At 52.0% G+C, this 12,681-nt stretch overlaps 1 protein-coding gene and 1 non-coding gene across 3 annotated transcripts in view; both read left to right on the top strand.

Annotated features, from left to right (window-relative positions):
• Nucleotides 1-12,681, top strand: part of UXS1 (UDP-glucuronate decarboxylase 1) — a 115,522-nt gene that overhangs the window by 16,734 nt on the left and 86,107 nt on the right. The gene's annotated exons all lie outside the window — the stretch shown is intronic.
• LOC132214116 (U1 spliceosomal RNA) lies at nucleotides 5,339-5,500 on the top strand. The gene has a single exon (XR_009448209.1). It is a non-coding gene; the product is annotated as a U1 spliceosomal RNA (small nuclear RNA).

Below are 12,681 nucleotides of genomic sequence, written 5' to 3'. Positions count from 1 at the left end.
AGGGGCAGCAGGAAGCGCCTGGGGGTGTTGAGGAGAGAAAGTCGGATACCGTAGAGATGCCAGGCTTTGGAACACAGAGTCCCAGCTCCTAAGCATGCCCAACCCATCTCCCAGGCATCAGCCTGAGTAGACTTTATATCAGCACCGCCATGCTTCCCATTAGAGATGGACCGTCAGTGGTCAGTTGCTGGTGATTTCATAATCGGGAAGCACAAATCTACACTAATAAAAGAGAAAAATGGTAATTGGCGTACAACGCTACCCTTTTCATTGGCTAATCAGGGCTATATGCAAATTAACTGCCAACAAGATGGTGGTTAATTTGCATATGTAGGCACAATGCAGGGAGGCGAAAGGGAAAGCAGGAAGAAGCCCCCTGCCACTGACAGTGATCAGAAACCCAGGGGGGAGCTAAGAGCTGGGGGGCAGGGCAAAGGCGACCCTGGGGCCGCCTTTGCCCTGCCCCCCAGCCATGGTCGGAGAATCAGGTGCTTTTGCCGCCCTGGCCAGTGATAGCAGGAAGTAGGGGTGGAGCCAGCGATGGGAGCTGGGCACGGTCGAAGCTGGCAGTCCCAGGAGCTAGGGGTCCCTTGCCTGGGCCTAAAGCGGAGCCCGCGATCGCGGGGCCGCTGCAGCTGCGGGTCCCCGCTGCCCGGGCCGGACGCCTAGGCCAGAGGCGTTAGGCCTGGGCAGGGGCGGAGCCTGCAACCGCGGGGAGCTGGGGGTCCCCTGCCCAGGCCTAATGCTTCGGCCAGAGGCGTTAGGCCTGGGCAGGGGCAGAGCGGGAGATCGCGGCGCTGCTGCCGCTGCGGGTCCCCACTGCCCGGGCTGGACGCCTCGGCCAGAGGCGTTAGGCCTGGGCAGGGGCGGAGCCTGCAACCGCGGGGAGCTGGGGGTCCCCTCCCCAGGCCTGACACCTCTGCCGGAGGCCTAGGCCTGGTCAAGGGGCCGATCTGGTGATTGGTGATCGGAGGGTGATGAGGATCAACTCCTCTGGCCGAGGCATCAGGCCTGGGTGGGGGGCGGAGCCAGGGATTGGGGGGATATGATGGTCCCCTTGCCCAGGCCTGAAGCCTGGGTCAGAGGCATCAGGCTTGGGTGGGGGGTGGAGCAAGCGATCAGAGGGAGATGGGGGTCCCCTGCCCAGGCATGATTCCTGGGCCAGAGGCCTCAGGCCTGGGCGGGGGTCAGAGCCAGTATCAGGGGGAGATGGGGGTCCCCTGTCCAAGCCTGACACCTCTGGCGGAGGTGTCAGGCCTGGGCAAGGGGCCGATCAGGCGATCTGAGGGTGATGGGGGTCTACGCCTCTGGCCGAGGCATCAGGCCTGGGCTGGGGGCAGAACCAGTGATGGGGGGAAATGAGGGTCCCCTGCCCAGGCCTGACGCCTCTGTCAGAGGCGTCAGGCCTGGGCAAGGGGCCGATCCTGCGATTGGAGGGTGATGGGGGTCAACGCCTGAGGGCTCCCAGTATGTGAGAGGGGGCAGGCTGGGCTGAGGGACACCCCCCCCCCCACACACACACCCAGTGCACGAATTTCGTGCACTGGGCCCCTAGTAGTATATAAGAAGCCCCACAACATTCAGTGGGTTGGGAAGGCTGGGTGGGGATGGGTGCTCAGAGCTGTGGTGTCCGCTTACTGCAGGTGATGGAGGCGTGGAAACAGGTGAGGGGGCTTGGGGTGAGGAGAGTGTGATCCATGGGACCCCCATATATATTCCAGAACTTACATGTGTGTACACACACACAAACATACACACACACAAACTTTTTAACCTCATCCTTTTAAATTTTCTGCCTTTGTTTTATAATGAACATAATACAGTGGTACATCCTATCTAATAAAAGAGAAACATGGTAATTAGCGTACGACTGCAACCCTTCCCATTGGCTAATCAGGGCAATATGCAAATTAACTGCCAGCCAAGATGGCGGCTGGCAGCCAGGCAGCTTAAAGAGAACATGAGGCTTGCTTGCTTCAGTGACAGAGGACTCCAACGTTCCCCTCCTGCCGCTGCAGGCCTCTGAGCTGCAACTCTAAGCAACTATGTTACAAATATAGAAGCCAAACAAAACCTCAGAAACCTGCTTTAGTGGCTGGGCTTCAGCCAGCAGGATCACAACATTGTTTCAAATACAGAAGGTAAACAAAGGCCAGAAACCTGCTTTCAGCAGCGGTGGCCTAAGAGCTGGAGCCAAGCCTCAAAGCTAAAGCTGGCCCAGAATAAAAGAAAAATGAAAAAAAGGGAGTGGTTGGGAGCTTCAGTCACCCGCCAGCCTGAAAACAGCCCTCAGCCCCTCACCCAGACTGGCCAGGCACATCAGTGGGGACCCCCACCCTGAAGGGTGTGTGACCAGCTGCAAACAGCCATCATCCCCTCACTCAGGCTGGCCAGGCACCCCAGTGGGGACCCCCACCCTGATCCAGGACACCCTTCAGGGCAAACCAGCCAGCCCCAACCAGTGCACCAGGCCTCTATCCTATATAGTAAAAGGCTAATATGCCTCCCAGCACCGGGATCAGCGGAGTCGTGAGGCCTCCCGGCACCGGGGTCAGCGTGACGGGCAGCGCCCAAACCCCCTGATCGCCCTGCAGCTCTGTATGTGACAGGGGGCGGGGACACAACCTCCCTGTCCGCCCTGCTCTGTTCATGACAGGGGAAGGCGCCCCAACCTCCTGATCAGCCCTGCTCTGTGCCTGATACGGGGGAGCTCCACAAGCCCCTGATCGCCCTGCAGCTCTGTGTGTGACAGGGTGTGGCGCCCCAACCCCCTGATCGGCCCTGCTCTGTGTGTGACAGGGTGCGGTGCCCCAACGCCCCTCCCCCCCCCACGGGCCCTGCTCTGTGTGTGATGGGGTAGAGCCATAACCTCCCCATCGGCCCTGCCCTGAGTGTGACAGTGGCGGCGCCCCAACCCCCTGATGGGCCCTGCTCTGTGCGTGACAGGGGGGAGCTCCTCAACCCCCTGATGGGCCCTGCTCTGTGCGTGACAGGGGGGAGCTCCCCAACCCCCTGATCGACCCTGCTCTGTGCGTGACAGGGGGGAGCTCCCCAACCCCCCTGATGGGCCCTGCTCTGTGCGTGACGGGGGCAGCTCCCCAACCCCCTGATCGACCCTGCTCTGTGCGTGACAGGGTAAGGAGCCCCAACCCCCCTGATGGGACCTGCTCTGTGTGTGACAGGGGGCAGCGCCCCAACCCCCGGATTGGCCCTGCTCTGTGCGTTACAGGGGGTGGCGCCGCAACCTCCCCATCGACCCTGCCCTGAGTGTGACAGGGGGTGGTGCCCCAACCCCCCAATTGGCCTTACCCTGAGCGTGACTGAGGGTGGCATTGCAACCTCCCGATCTGCCCTGCTCTGTGCATGACAGGGGGCGGCGCCCCAACTCCCCAATTGGCCCTGCTCTGAGCCCGACCAGGGGCTGCACCTAGGGATTGGGCCTGCCCTCTGCCACCCGGGAGCAGGCCTAAGCCAGCAGGGCGTTATCTCCTGAGGGGTCCCAGACTGCGAGAGGGCACAGGCCGGGCTGAGGGACTTCCCCTCCCCCCCGAGTGCACAAATTTTTGTGCACCAGGCCTCTAGTACATATATATGTGGGGTGCAAGTGCAAGATTTTTTGATAATTGGAGTAAGGAGTCAAAATACTTTGGATAACTTGGAAATCTTGATCAAGAAAACGACAAGGACAGCAGCTTTCAGGGCACATCGTCTGGTGAGAGAGAGAGAGAACTACCTACATGGAGATGGGCAGGAATGGGAGGGCAGTGGTAGAGGTGGTTGGGCCCTGCAGTGGCCAGAGCCTGGACGAGGGGCTGGCCCAGAGGTGGGAGGACAGGAGCTGAAGGGACACGTAGAAGGAAGAAGCATAACAGACTGCCAGCTGCCTGGGCACGAGGGAGAGGGCAGTGCCCAGGGAAGGGGGCATTTAGAAGTGTGTAACTGGAGTGTCTGGAAGGGGCTTATTCTGACATTGTTTTAACTGTTGTCTTAACAAAACATGGTGTGTCTTAGTATTGGAGCACGGGAGAAGAACAAAGGTGGGCTGTGTATGCAGAGGGTCTCAGGTGATAGGTGAATCCTGGAGCGGTTGTGGAAACCCAAATGGCTGGGCCCCACCCTGAGTTTGGTTCAGGAGCCCTGGCCGGACCTGAGAACCTGCATCTCCAACAAGTTCCCAGCTGCTGCTGCTGCCATTGCTGCAAGGACATCCTCTGTGGCTCTGGTTGGAACAGCCATCTGTCCTGCCCACCTGCAGGGCCCCTGAGGAAGGGAGTTTCTCTTCTCGGGTTTTTAAAACAGGGTGCTGGGTTTTCTTGAGATGGTAGTTGAGTAAACAGTTTAGGATTCCTCAAGCTTTGCTAACTGCCGGTTTGAGGGATTTTAATAGGTCCCATATACTTTGCAAGCCATGGTACTGACCTCCCTGGCTGGACAGCCAAATCCACGTCCGTGCAGACCTTAAAACTGTACTTCAAACTTCCTTCCTGCGATTTGCAAACATGAAAGTACTAGTAATACAAAAGTATGGAAAGTATATGTCTCATGTCTCCCAGACATTCTGTGAATAAGTACATGTGCATGTGGTTTTAAATTTTAAGCACGTACATACTAGTAGTTTTAAAAAGCAAAAAATTGATTATACTATGCGTATTCTTTTAAGTTTCCCTTGTCACTCAATGTTGACTTTTTTATGTGTAAAGACTTATAAAAAGGACCAGGTGTCACCTACAAAGTCCACAGCTCCTTGCATTTTTAACCACTTTGTAGAACTAGGAACATCTTGGGGCAGGCATTTTTCCCGTGGGAATGTTGGTGTGATTGTATTAGGTAGGTCCTTGTTACTGGAGGCTGCTCGGCTACCCCAAATTGCCTTTGTGTCTGGGACACTTTTCATACTGTGTCACCACTTAGGACAAACACAGGTTTGGTTGGTTGGGGAGCTCAGGGCTTTGGCTGGGCTCCTTCAGGCTGGGGAGTGGGCCAGGATCCCCTTGAGTGACAGCTCCTCTGGTGGATCATGCTGCCTGCCCTTCTAGCACCTCATTCTTGTAGTGGGAACTGGAGACAGAGAGGTCCCTCCTCCTGCACTTCTCCCTTTCTTATTTGAAGAATTAAAAACAGGGTCCCTGCCTGGCTGGTGTGGTGCAGTGGTTGAGTGTTGATCCATGAACCAGGAGGTCACTGGTTAGATTCCCAGTCAGGGCACATGCCCCCAGGCTCGATCCCCAGTAGGGGATGTACAGGGCAGCTGATCAGTGTTTCTCATCATTGATCCTTCTATCCCTCTCTCCCTCTCCCTTCCTTTCTGGAAAAAAAAAAATTATTTTCAAAACAAAACATACTTACCTGGCAGGGGAGATACCATGATCAGAAGGTAGTTTTCCCAGGTGAGGCTTGTCCTTTGCACTCCAGATGTGCTGACCCCTGCGAGTTCCCCAAATGTGGGAAACGTGACTGTGTAATTTGTGGTAGTGGGGGTCTGCGTTTGCGCTCTCCCCTGATAAAAGTAAAAGCAAAACAAATCAGTAGAGCCATGGCCAGTGTGGTCCAGTTGGTTGAGCATCATCCCTTGCACCAAGAGGTGGCCAGTTCAGTTCCTGGCCAGGGCACATGCCTGGGTTGCAGGCTCGATCTCCATTAGGGGGCATGCAGGAGACAGCTGATTGATCTCTCACTGATGTTTTTCTCCCCTCACCCTCTCCCCTCTCTCGCTCTCTCAAATCAATAAAAACATATTTTCAAAAGAAAATAATTAAATACAGAATAATATCTTATAATTTGACCTTTCTGATCCATTTAAACAACTTATAATGCTTTTCTTATTACAAGAATAATGCATATTATCTGCTTTGAAAAACATTTCGGTTGTTCTACCTAGAGGTTTATCCAGGTGGCTCAAATATTTGCTCTGTTAGGATAATAGAGTTGGCAGTGTTCATCAGAGGTGAGCAAGGGTGCATCTTGAATGTCATGTGCAAGGGGGAAGGCAGGCAGCCTGGTTGGTGAGGACGTAGGATTTCCAAACCAGGACCTTGACCCCCGCTTTTAGCCAGGCAGGGAGTCTGCACAGCCGCCCTTTGTGGAGGAGGGTGCATGTGCCGTTGGCAGTGAGCGCAGCAGGTGGGAGGACTGGAGCCCCATGTCCTGGGCTGATCTGAGGGCTGCCACAGGAACATCTGAACATCAGTAGATTAAAGGTGAGGGCATACCTGTGTTTGGATTTCTGTTAAGTCTTGCTGCTTAACTAACTACTTCAAAACGGTAGTGTACACCAGCAGGCATTTTATAAGCTCATGGATCTCTGGGTAGGAAGCAGAAATGGGGAGGACTGCTCTGTTTTGTGATGTCTGGGACTTTGGTTGGGAAGTCTCAAAACAGGTGGGCCTGGGGGATCCTCTCCTGGTGGCTTCTTCATGGCAAGTGTGGCCCCTGAGGGCGGGCTTGGCTAGGACCGGCTGCCAGAGTGCCTGCTGGCGACCTGTCCAGCCTCAAGGCGGTCAGACTTGCACAGCAGCTCGGGGTTCTGAGAGCCAGTGTTCCAACAAACGAGGTGGATGTGCCGCTGTTTGGATGGGTTTGAAAAGTGCCACCACGGAGGGTCCGCCTTTGTGTAAGAGCATGGTGACTGCACAGGGTGCAGTGAGCACTTGGCAGACAGCTAGGCACAGCTAGGGGGAGGCCTTCTGTTCCCTGAGGGCTCGGAGAGTCTGGAGGAGCAGCCACAGCCACAGCCACAGCAGGAGTGCAGGCCACGGAGTGCTGCTGGAGCCATCCGGTGCTGTGTTTGTCAGGGTTCTGTTTTGAAGACTTTCTAAATGAAAGCTGAAGCAAGTAGAAGGTTGGGATTGCTATTCATGCTCCTGCTCCTGAAATGGGGCACCTCTTCAGCATTCAAATAAACTTTGTGCCCCTTCTCCCCCCCCCCCCTCCCCCGGGATTTCATGAGGTTAATGTTACTCACTTTGAGTCTAGTTTAGAGGACAGGTTTGGAAAAACCAAGATGCCTTTTTTTCTTTAACGTTGGAACCCTGGGCAGGTCACATCAGCCATGGAATGAAACCTCACATTTGAAGTGTTGGCATGGGCATGGGTGGCCACTCGTGTGATCCTGAGCAAGTCATGCTATTCCTCTTGGCTCCGGTCCTGGCTGTGAAATGGAGGTAATGACATGACCTTGTGATTAGAAACTGAGTGTGGCAGGCTCACGTGGTGAGACTGGCATTGCTACACTTCCCAGACGTATGCCTGGCCGTGTCATGAGATTCGCCAGGGCTGTGGCCTCTGCCCAGCTGGATGCAGCAGTCAGTGCCATGTTTCAATGAACCTTCCCATGTCAGCCTCAGGGGCCCCCGCCTGCACCTCTGACTAGTGCTGGTTTCCCAGGCCTGTTTCTACTAGCCCTTTAGGCATCTTTGGCCTGCGTCTCTATGGGTGCCTCGAACCCAGCATGTACTCCTCTCAGTCCATTATTTCTCCCCCCGCCATCCTCCCCCTCTGATGTTGTGTGTTTTTGTTTTGTTTTTTAAAAAAATCATCACCCAAGGATATGTTTTTATTGATGTGTAGGGAGGGGGGTGGGCGGTAGAGAGAGAGATAAAACAACAACACATTGATGTGAGAGAGAAACATCAATTAGTTGCCTCCTGTATGTGACCAGGGATTGAACCCACAACCTTTTGGTTTATGGACAACACTTAAACCAACTGAGCTCCTGGCCAGGGCCGTCTCCAGCATTCTGATCTCCTGACATCCATGTCACTACCCCACCCTGACCTCTCCCCCACCTGATACACCACCCATCCCCAAGACCAGCTAGCTCTGTCCTCTGCCTTCTTCACTTTAGCCCACCTTCTGCCTTGCCCTTCTGCCCTTCTTCCTGTTGTGCCAAAACCCGGACTGCCTGTTATTACACTCAGATGCTTGCTAGGGCCCAGTAACTGATGTCTTAGAACGCTACAAAAGGTAAGGCAGTGGTGATCATATTGGATTCATTAATAGAGTCCCCCAGGTGCTTATTAGGAACCTTCTTGGCCCAGCGTGATCCTGCAGACTCCTCATCCCCTCTGTTCCTTCAGCCTAGTCCTCCCGACACTCTGTCCAAGTGCATTTCCTTCAGCGCCCAGTAGATGTCCCATCTTCACAGCTCAGTAACCGGCCTCCTCTGCTCCCAGAACTGGTTGACTGCAGCCTTTACTCCTCTGATGTTACTGTGTACAGGTGGCTGGTGACTAGTTTCCCCTCAAGGACAAGGGCATTGCACCTCGTCATTCTTTAGGTATCTCTTAAAGCAGGGCTGGCAAGCTGACCCATGGCCAAGTCCAGCCCACCCCTGAGCTGAGAAGGCTGTGACAATTTTTGAATAGTTGAAGAAAAAAATGCTTTTTTTTTTAATCCTCACCCTGTTAGGGTCGCCGAAGGAGGAACGCACGAGGCCCAAGTGGTAAGGGAATATGAATTTATTAGGTCATCCGGATACCAGATGGAACGAGCCCCAAAATGGCGCCAGCCCTAGGGACTGGGAGTCAGAGATTTTCAAGGACTCTAGGTGGGCTTTTTCTGGACGGAGAATTCTCTGGCAGGTCCTGAGGGGAGGATAATGGTCTTTGCAAGTGGAATGTGGTCTAAGCAAGAGGGAATGTCCATTGTGAAGTGGCCTAAAGATCAGTTCCCAGGGGTGGGGGTATCCATTCAATTATCTGATCAGACCTAACACACCCCAGGGCATATTCATTGATTTTTTTTTTTTAAAAGAGAGAGAGAAAGAAGCACTGATCGATTGCCTCTGGGGATGGAATCTGCAACCTGGGTATGTGCCCTGTGTGCCCTGACTGGGAATCTAACCTCTGACCTTTTGGTGTATGGGATGACACTCCAACTAATGGAGCCACACCAGCTAAGGCAGATGCTGTTTTATAACACGAAGCTCAAATGTCAGTGTCCTTGAATACCGTGTGGGAGCACAGCTAGGTGATTTCGAATTATCTAGGACTGCCCGCAGTGATGGAGTCGAGCAGTCGCTTCAGACAGGCCCGCAAAGCCTAACATAGTTATGATCTATTCCTTTATAGAAAAAGTTTGCTGACTCCTGCCTTAGAGCACCGATTGCCTGTCATTTGGGAGAGCTTTTCATTCATTCCTTTTAGCAAATATTTAATGAGCACCTATCATGCATGTGTATCAGTGCCACAGAAAACTATAGTGAGCAGCATGTAACATTTCTGCCACCTGAGCCTACATGTTATTGGAGGGGATCAGACCAGAAACATAGATTCATAGATAAATTGATACATAGCTATATTAGCTGGTGATAAGTGCTGTGAAGAAAAAGAAAGCAGGCTAAGTGTGGGTAGGGAGGAAAGAGTGCATGGTGATGGTTGGGGTTTATTACAGGTGGGTTGGTCAGAAGATCTCTTTGATAGGTAACTTTTGAGCTGAGATCTGAATGAACCGAGAGGGGTGTGAGTGAAGAGGCGTTCAGGAGAAGTGGAATGGCCCTGAGGACAGGAATAGGTGTGGCAAATTGGAGAAATTATTTGGACCAGAGTGGCTTGAGCCTGGACTGTAAGAACATAGAGGTATGGCTGTGACTGGCTGGTCACCAGCTCCCTCGGGGTGGAGGTTCTCCACCTTCCCCCTGCCTTGGCCCCTGTCCCGGGATTCTGAATGAGGAGGTCTGAAGACCACATAGTGTCTCGTAGGCTGTGGGAGGCCTGGATTCTATCATCAACACTGGAGAAGGCAGACCCCACTGTCCCACCCACCCCATTCTTGTCACTGTTAGGTTCTGAGCCTTTTCAAGCTAAAGGGCACTGTGGTTAGGAGCCTTTGCTGTAAGACACCACAGGTTGCTTGGCTCCTAGCAGTGGCTCAAAAATAAATGTTTTCACTTTTAAAAAGAGAACTGTGTTTATGCGGTGGCTGCCCTGCTACTACTTTGGAACGCGCCATTTCTCTTGGGCCGGTGCTGAAGGACTGCGTGGCTGTGATCTGACTAAGCTCCCCAGTGTCTCACTGGTGGCCAGTGTCCCACCTTTCTTGCACTAGTGGGGTCAAGCTGTTTCCTCCCTGTAGTCCCAGGTGGACCCATACTGTTTCTTGTCACCAGAGCCTCCTCTCCATTGGGACCACTCTTCTCTGGCAGCTGCTCTTGGGGTCCTTACTGTACCTCACGCATGTTGCTTACCAGATGCATGAAGCTTGGTGCGCAGGGTCTTACCCCTCCACGCATCTGTAGGCACCAACTTTATTGGATGGCCAGCAGGTAGATGAGTGAGGAAGGATTTTAGGAAACATTGAAAAAACAAGGTGAGTCCTCCATGGGTTCCCCATGCGGTCAACACTAACATCGCTATGCCAAGTTGGTGAGCCCGGCACACTTGCCTGCGGGCATGCCTTACATACTGTGTTATGTAGGTGTGTGCCCATGTGTGGTAGGAGAAAGGTTTTCTTAATTCCCACTTCTTCCTGTGATTTAGGGTAAAAGTGCACATGCTTTCCAGGTGACAGTGGACATGTTTCTGGATTGCTTTCTGGGTAGACTGTAAAGCCTGTAAGAACTTGAGTAAAGATTGGTTATGGATTTTAGCTTTCTTAGATTGGGAGAAGCTTTGTAAGCTTAGTGTGGTTCCCTGTAAGCTGGTGAGGTGGGTAGGTCAGGGTCTGGAAGAGTCACTAGAATCTGCAGAGGCCCCACTTGTTTTAGGGCAGCCTCCTGGGCTGCTTCATCTGCAGCCTAGTTCCCTCTTGCTTCTGGGGAGTCCCCTTTCTGGTGTCCCTTACAGTGGACTAATGCTATTACCTTGGGTAGCTAGATGGCTTCTAGTAGTGTCAGAATTTCTTCCTTATTTTTGATGTCCTTCCTGGCTGAAGTTAAAAAGTCCCTGTTCCTTGTAAATAGCACTGTGTATGTGAGCCGTTGCAAATGCGTACCTGTTATCAGTGTAAATTGTTACTGATTTGTTTTTTGTCCACTGGAGAGCCTGAATAAAGGTAATTAATTTGGCCTTCTATGCTGACGTCCCACGGGTGAGCGTCTGAGACCAGATGGTTTGGTCTTAGCCCCTTATCTTATATATGTAGAGGTGGAAAAACTTAGTTACATCTGGTAGTGCCAGTTGGCCCATCGTCCTTGCTCTGCTTATGTCTGTCTTACTGCCTAATATATTACTTCAAGGATCCTGGCTCTGAATTTTTTTAGGGAAAATCGATGTCGGTGGGGCTTCTTTGGCTACTTCCATGCTGAAGAGGGATGGAGTTTTCTTTTCAGAGCCAAGAGAGCCTTGCTGTCTATCAGAGGGACAACGAGGCCAGGGCATAGAAGAAGGTGGGCTTGTGACCTGGCTTAGACAAACTGTATTATAAAAATTAGTATTATTGAGCAATTAGAATAGCAAGAGTTACAACAAATAGTCTGGTGGAAGGGAAAGAAAACATTTCAGTTCTAATAATTTCTATTGAAATAGAATTTTTCTCCTTAAAATTATTCTTCTGTTTATTAAAAGAGCCAAATCAAGACTAATTTATCTATTGTATTTAATTTGGCCTCATTGTTTGCATAAACATAATAAGAATGGTAACTGACCACTTTTGCCGGAATGTCATGATTGAATCTTAATGTGCCCTGAAGAGCCGGGAAGCCAAGCCATCTAGCTGTTCATCAGGCCTGCCAGTATCCATTGAGTTAGGTGAATTCCTTACCTGTAGCGACTTTCCCCGTGCCCGTGCCCTAGGCGTTAAGGCCCATCTCAGCAGCCCTCCTACTTGTTGCGTCCTAAGGTGCGTGGGGGTTCTGTAGGGATGCAGAGGCGCCCTTGTTGCTCCCCTTCTACTTTGACCAACTGCCAGTGATGGTAGGGCATGGGCCTGAGGCTCCAGCGCCAGCTATTTTCAGGGCTACTAAGCAGGATACCAGGCTTTCTCTGTGGCACTTTTATTGGCTTCAGGTCTTCAGAGTTTAGACAGGGCTCTTTAAAACATGATACTCCAGTCAAAGTTTCTGGTTAATAAAACCACTATTGGAAACTGGTCTTACTGAATTCATGCAAAGAAATGTATTGCCAAATTTCGGAGGAATTATATAAGGAGAAAAATATACTGACCTGCTTTAAGATTTTCTGATTTTCCTTGCCAGTCCTTTGTATGGACTTTTCAGAGTAATATATTATTTTTTTTTAATGTATTACAACAAAAACAGTAACTGCCTTTAAATGTCAAGAAGAAATTTAAAATATGTAACCCCCTTCCAGGATAGCTAATATATGGCCATGAAAATGACGCTTAGTGTGGGATACTGGACATTTGCCAGTTACTCCCAAAGACTACTAAAGCCTGTAGACCTACATAGGTCTATAGTAATTGGTGGCAGCTGCATTTAAATCTGCAAGAGAATTAAAGGTTAATACAATATTATTAATACAACTAGAGGCCCAGTGCACAGAAATTTGTGCACTTGGGGTGGGGGGAGGGTCCCTCAGCCCAGCCTGAGCCCTCTCACAGTCTGGGACCCTTTGGGAGATGTCCACCTGCTGGCTTAGGCCCACTCCCTGGGGGAATGGGCCTAAGCTGGCAGTTAGACATCCCTCTGGGAGCCCTTGGGGGATGTCCAACTGCAGCTTAGGCCCACTTGCAGCTGTCAGCCCGGCTTGTGGCTAAGCAGAGCTCCCCCTGTGGGGAGCACACTGA

This window comes from Myotis daubentonii, chromosome 12 (assembly GCF_963259705.1).
Source record: "Myotis daubentonii chromosome 12, mMyoDau2.1, whole genome shotgun sequence".
NCBI classification, from domain to species: domain Eukaryota; kingdom Metazoa; phylum Chordata; class Mammalia; order Chiroptera; family Vespertilionidae; genus Myotis; species Myotis daubentonii.
This window is presented reverse-complemented; position numbering and strand designations above follow the sequence as displayed.